Source organism: Anoplophora glabripennis, unplaced genomic scaffold (genome assembly GCF_000390285.2).
Source record: "Anoplophora glabripennis isolate ALB-LARVAE unplaced genomic scaffold, Agla_2.0 scaffold244, whole genome shotgun sequence".
Classification (NCBI taxonomy): Eukaryota; Metazoa; Arthropoda; class Insecta; order Coleoptera; family Cerambycidae; genus Anoplophora; species Anoplophora glabripennis.
Genome location: NW_019416393.1, coordinates 357,216 through 363,703, shown reverse-complemented (window position 1 = coordinate 363,703; position 6,488 = coordinate 357,216). Strand labels below are relative to the sequence as shown.

The 6,488-nt window shown below is 31.6% G+C and overlaps 1 protein-coding gene across 4 annotated transcripts in view; it reads right to left on the bottom strand.

The window, feature by feature from the left end:
* Positions 1–6,488, bottom strand: part of LOC108906939 (growth factor receptor-bound protein 14) — a 700,528-nt gene that overhangs the window by 356,737 nt on the left and 337,303 nt on the right. The gene's annotated exons all lie outside the window — the stretch shown is intronic.

The following is a 6,488-nucleotide window of genomic DNA, read 5'->3' as shown; positions in this document are numbered from 1 at the left end:
CACTTATAAAAGTCCAGGTAACGATTTTCTTTCTTTTTTCCTCTAAACGAGTTATTTCGATAGGCCTAAGAAAAATTTTTAAATAATTATTTTTGCTGTTTTATAGAGTGTACAATAAAAAATAAATAAAAATACTAATCTGATATATATGAAATATTTTTTAAATAATTTCAAGTTTTTAATAAAAACCGTTTATTTTTTGTGTTTAGTTTATGATTATCAGTACCAATGACCTCTGACGTTGAACTCGTTTAGATGAACTATACTACGGTCACTTTACGTATTCCAACGAAGTAAATAACTGCACGCAACCATGGTGTATTCATAAAAGTATACAGAAACTTATTTAGAACAGTTACCAAACTAGATATTATCAATTAATCTAAAACAACATACAACAGAAACAGAATTTTAAAGCGCAAATGATACGCACGAAATGAAAACTATTATACGCTGTGAAGTAGGTACTGTATGTAAGCGCATCTCTGGCGTTATTGATATAATTATTATGTATGATGATATTAATATTATATATAATGTAATTCGATGTAGAAAGGCGATCTCTACGTAAGAGTATTATCGTTGTATAGAGTTGTGAAGCAGCAGCAGCAAGCCTGCTGACATTTCAATAATTAAAAAATAAATAATTAAAACAATGTTGATTTCATTCAAAATCCACAAGGTCCTTCGACATTCCAACAGGCGGAGATTGCGCCCTTCGATCCGTTTCATCGACCAATAGTTACGCAGCCACATGATTGACCATTGCTTAAAATAAGGTCGTAGACGGGCAAAAAAAACAAATGCCAGGATTGTGAGATGTTTGAAGCATGGTAGGCGATTTCTCGACTTTTTGCGTGAAATAGGTACATATTCGTTTTTACAGGAATCGCAATCGAATTTTGTGTTTTTGTGTTGTGTAAGTGTATAAACCTTATAAAGTTACTTATTTAAGTGTTTACTAACGATATGATGTTTGTCTTCATTTTTATTGTCAAGTATCAATGAGAAAATTTGAGAAAAGACGTGTAAGAAGGTCATATGGTTAGTCTGTTTTAAAAAAAACATTGTGAAACAAGAAGACGATATCAGATGGATTGTCACAAATACCAAATAAGAAAATGTCTGAAAGATTGGTTCAACATTTAAGAGATTATCTGAGCTTTGATCACTAGTACTCACGGCAGAGCATGGACCTTAGAAAAGTAAGGTCTCAATTATAACTTAAATTTTCTATTATATGACATTGTTACTATTTTCTACTTCAATTTTTTAATTTTAATTAATAATTGCCAATATTCTAAATTTACAATTGTAATGAGAAAGAATACATGCTTAATGTAACCTTAATTGAATAAGGCAGGTTTACATTAGTGTGTAATTTTATAAACAAATTTTATGAGTGTAAAGTGTTTCAGGATTGTAGCGTAACCTGCGTAACTGATGCCCTGTATAGCTTATTTATTTATTTTATTGTTTATTAACGTCTTTTAAAACAATACATGGGAATATTATTTATATGAATAAAGAGAAGCTTGATAAATTATGTATATGAATATTAAAAACACCTAATTTTTAATTGCAAAACAAATATTGCAAATGCAAGACAATATTAAACGATTCAATTTTACTGAATCTTGTTAAAAATAACATAGAATAGGTTCTATCCTAGGCCGATTTAAATTGAATACAAATCCAAAATAAAAATAATAGCTTCCTAATAAAATTGTTATGTTAACAAAATGCATTTTTTAACATTTTAACATATCGCTTTATTACAGACTATTTGTACCTCATAAAACATTCTTTAAAAATTATTTTGTACCGACAACCTTCGCATGGCAAACATACCGAATGATTAATTGCATTTTTAGCATACCCATTACGAGGTAATGTTATCTAGTAATTAAGTGCGAGCTTCATAACAGCTAGATATAGGTACAACAACTTTGTTGCATTTAGAGATAAAAATTTACAATACAGGTCCGGTTTTTAGCCTTTATCAAAATGTACACATAATTAATTGATATTTTTTCTTTGAAAAATATTACTGGTCTTTCAATTCGCTTTATAAAAAGGCATTAAATAAACGGGAGCTGGCACTAGATGTCCAATAACCACGGTGACGATATCAAGCTTAAAGAAAAAGTTCTTAGAGGTTGTCGCCGTCGGTCATGTCAGGAGGGTAGTGCAGAACAAATGGCGTTCATCGAAAATAGCTACTACTTTAAAGAATGATAAAATAGACCATGTGATAAGGCGTTTAATGGCTTCAGAGAAATTTATTTATAATTGTGGGGTAATAATTAATCTGTTCTGTGCCTGCCACCACTTCTGATCCCCAATGAAGGTCTGTAATGCGGTTTGGCGCACATTGATCGCAACTTTAATAGTTTTTTTTTTAATTTGGAGGTGTGAACCGTTTTCGAGAAAATAGTTATACCCCAATGAAGGCTTGTAAGGCGGTTTGGCGTATTCAACCATCCGACCATTTAGTGGTGTCACGGCAAACCATTTTAGAGAAATTAATTATTATACTTTGTGGCTACTACCCTTTTTAGCCCGTCGAAGGCTTGTAACGAGGTTTGGCTTAAGGCGGGTATCCATTTGTGTCAAATGCCCCGTAACGTAACACCGAACATGTTACGTTACAGCTAGTGGAGACGGAAAATTGTTGCATGGTACGTGTAACAAATTTGACACGCGTAACTAATCCGGGACGAACCATCAGTTGTCGGTTTTTAGTCGTCGCATCAAAGGAATGCAACAGTACTTTCTGCCACATGTTGAGACGGGGTTACCCTTTTGATCGTAACGTTGCCTGTTGCACATGTGATTTTGTCTTATTTTTGTTTCGTTAGTCTTTTGTATATGATCTGGGGTCAGTCTGTTTTCTGCAGTATGTTTTTCCATGTTTGTGCCATGGAGTGGAGTAAAGAAAAGATTTCCGGAGATTTCCGTTTCTTATCGTTCAAAATTGTATGATGAATAAAAATATGACGCTGCTGCTAACTGCAATTGCAGTGACGAATCCATTATTGCAGTCAGGTTCATACTGCGAGTTTATGTTCCTATATCATCTCGTAACCTTATTTTGTTACGTTACGGAATGAATGATACGACCAAAGCCACACACTACTACTTTCCACGCTACTTTCGCAGCGAACCGTGTCACCTTTTGCCGTAACATGTTCGTTGTTACGTTACAGAGCATTGCCACAAGTGGATGCCCGCCTTTACATGCTAAAATTGACGAAAATTTTACTACTTTTCTGCAAAAATTGGACAGTGTCACAGTGAACCGTTTTTGAGAAAATAATTATTATACTTCAAGTTTCTACTACCCCTTTTAATCCCCAATAAAAACTAGGAAGGTGTATTGGCAAATATGGTTAAATTAGTCATAATTTTAATAGTTTTTTGTTAAAACTTCGTGGTGTCCCTGCTATTCATTCTCTATGTAAAGCAGTTTGTCTCTTATGGTCGTATTTACAACAAAATTTGGTGAATAGCGTCCCAGAAATGAATTATTTGAATACTTACTGGGAAGGTTATTTCACTTACAGCGTTGGATTGATCAGAAAGAATATTTATTTCTATGTTATTATTTACACTTAAGTTCTTTTGTCTGGATTTTATATTTTATATTTTGATCTATTTTGTATAGTACATTTTTATATTTAATGTTAGTTTGTCTTTTTTCTTTTTAAATTTAGTTAAGCTTCTCTGTTTTACCTTATCCTGTAATTGGGACTTTGTCCCGTTGGATATTGTAATTTGTAAATAAATAAATAATATGAGTAGCTTTTACATAATGAACTGTTTTAAAAACACAAATAATTATATTTGATAAATATATTATTATCTTGTTTTCTAAATTGTAAGCTAGAGTTTAAAATTTTTAAACAGTAACATAACAGTAGATAATATTTCAATGTATTCTAAAATATCACATTTTTAGAATTAATTAACTAACCCTTCCTCAACGCCAATACCTTAGTCTCTGAGCTATATTCGAAATCTTTAACAGCCAAATTCTGCTGTTTTCACACCGGTACATAATAAGACCTACGCATGTACTAAATTTAAAAAAATTGTATAAATAAAATGGAGAATACAAATTCCTCTGATTTGGTCAACAATATATTTTGTATCAAAAGCCCTGAAGAAAACTGTTTATACCATATGTACTGCATACAAGGAGATTTAGGAATTATCCAAAAAAAAATTTTTGAATGTACAAACACAATTTTGTAAAAAAAATCAAAAAAGGGCAGTTCGAAAATGATTTGAAAATACACTTCTGTGCGACACTGGAAACATGGTCAACTATAAATCCTGACCTTGCGCAAGGCAAAGCATGGAGTTGGCGACCGGCACGGCGGCAAAGTGTAATAAAAAATGACCGGACAAAAACATTAAGAATTTATTTCCCAATGAAAAAAATAAATAAAATTTTATAACACCTATTTTATTTATCAGCAAATTCAAATGCTTTTGCCGCTTTTGTTTTATTATTAATTAAAAAATAAAATTAATTTGTAATTTTAATAAAACAATTTGACATACCTGATGTTACAACAACTGTTCAAAATTTTGTCCACCGACATGTATACACGTTTAGGTCCGTTTTACCAAGTTTCTACAAACTAACACAAATATTGTCTTGCTTCGCCACAACACAAGTGCTTCACCATAACACAAATGTCTTGCTTCACCATAAATTAAAACAATATCCATCAACTCCGATTTGCTATAAACGAATGCTATTTTTGACAATTGGAAAACTAATGTAAACACTATCGCAGAAACGTTAATTCTAAAATAGGATTTCAGTATTCCGATTCTCCTAGGGCCACGTGGAGAGAGAGCGTATGAAAGACAATAGAGACTACAGTAGCCCAGCGATGTAAGAGTAGAAAATACTACAACTTCAATAATCTTTTTCTCGGAAACTATAAGGAATTTACAACATTTTTTTACGATATTGACTCCATTTTTCATGACGCATCTATTCCCAAATTTTTTGGATAAGTTGTGAATCACCCTGTATACAACTTGGCCCTAGACCCTAGAATCAAGAGTTTTACATATATTAATGCCAAATTAGTTTCAAATTAAAATCATTGTTTATACAGGAACCTTGGCAAAATCGAGAAGAATTGAAATTGGTCTGTATACATTGGTTACATCTTCACTTTCCTGTAATCGACAGATTCTATTCAACTTCCAACAAATAAGAAACTAAGCAGTACAATAAATTACTAATGATTAACAATGGAGCAATAACGACTCGCGCGCAATCTTACCAAAAAAAAAAAATCAAAATCCTTGAATCCGTGAACTTATTTTTTAACTTAGTAACAGACTGTCTCACAGTAACCTCAGTTAATTGATTAATATAAACACAGGGTAGATTGTTAAACGCATTATTAGGTGTAACAAAGTTAGCATCATCTCGTTCGTACATATACAATAGAAAAGTAATATATTAGCAGTTTTCTTTTGCTCTCAGCTTTGAGTCATGATCACTGAATCAGGATCACGTAAACACAAACTAGATGCATGAATTCAATTTTGAAGAGAACACGATTTTGTTTACTGTTGACATTTGATTTGATTTTAAATATCGTTTAGGTATACCTATTCTTCTGTGCACAATTAAAATAAAGATAGTAACTGTCTTCTTAGAGAAAAAAGAAACCACCACAATTTTAAGTTTATATTAAATGTGTGATCGTGATCACAAGTTCGAATCACAGAAAAAGTTTGATTCATAGGGGAAAGGGGATTACCGATCCTTATCATATAATCTGACATGATCCGGAAACAAGAAAACAACTGCGAACATGATTTTGGGATCATAATGCGTTTAGATCCGAAAACGACAACAGAAAGAAAGCAGCTATTATCCAGAACCGCTTACAATGCTTTGAGGAGTATTAAATTCTACATCACTGCTGATACACATTTTATATACTGGGTATTCTCGAATTATAGTCCAATTAAACAAGCCTTTAAATCGAAATTTGATCAACTTAGCTGAATTTTTGATATGAGTTAGTTTAAGGTATATTATAACAATAAGTGAGAGTAATTTTTTGTTCAACCCCCGGCCAAGGGTGAAAAAGATAAATCAAAGGGGTTTTTCAAGATAACTCAAAAAGGGTAAGAGCTGAAAAAAAAGTGTTTAATGAAAGTTGTAAGGCATACAATTCTACATAAAAATGCCCTCTTGATTTTTTCTCGTACTATTAAAATTAACAGAGTTAGGGAGGCTAGAAGTTAAGGGAAGATTTCAGAAATTTAAAAAAAATCATAACAAACAGAAAAATGATTGAATTTTGTAATTTTTTTTTTACTTTCTTATTAAAAATTAAAAAATATATCTATTTCTCTGAAAAGAAAAGTTACATATTTTAGAGCAGATTGAAAAAAAAAATTACAAAATTCAATCATTTTTCTGTTTGTTATGATTTTTTTTAAAT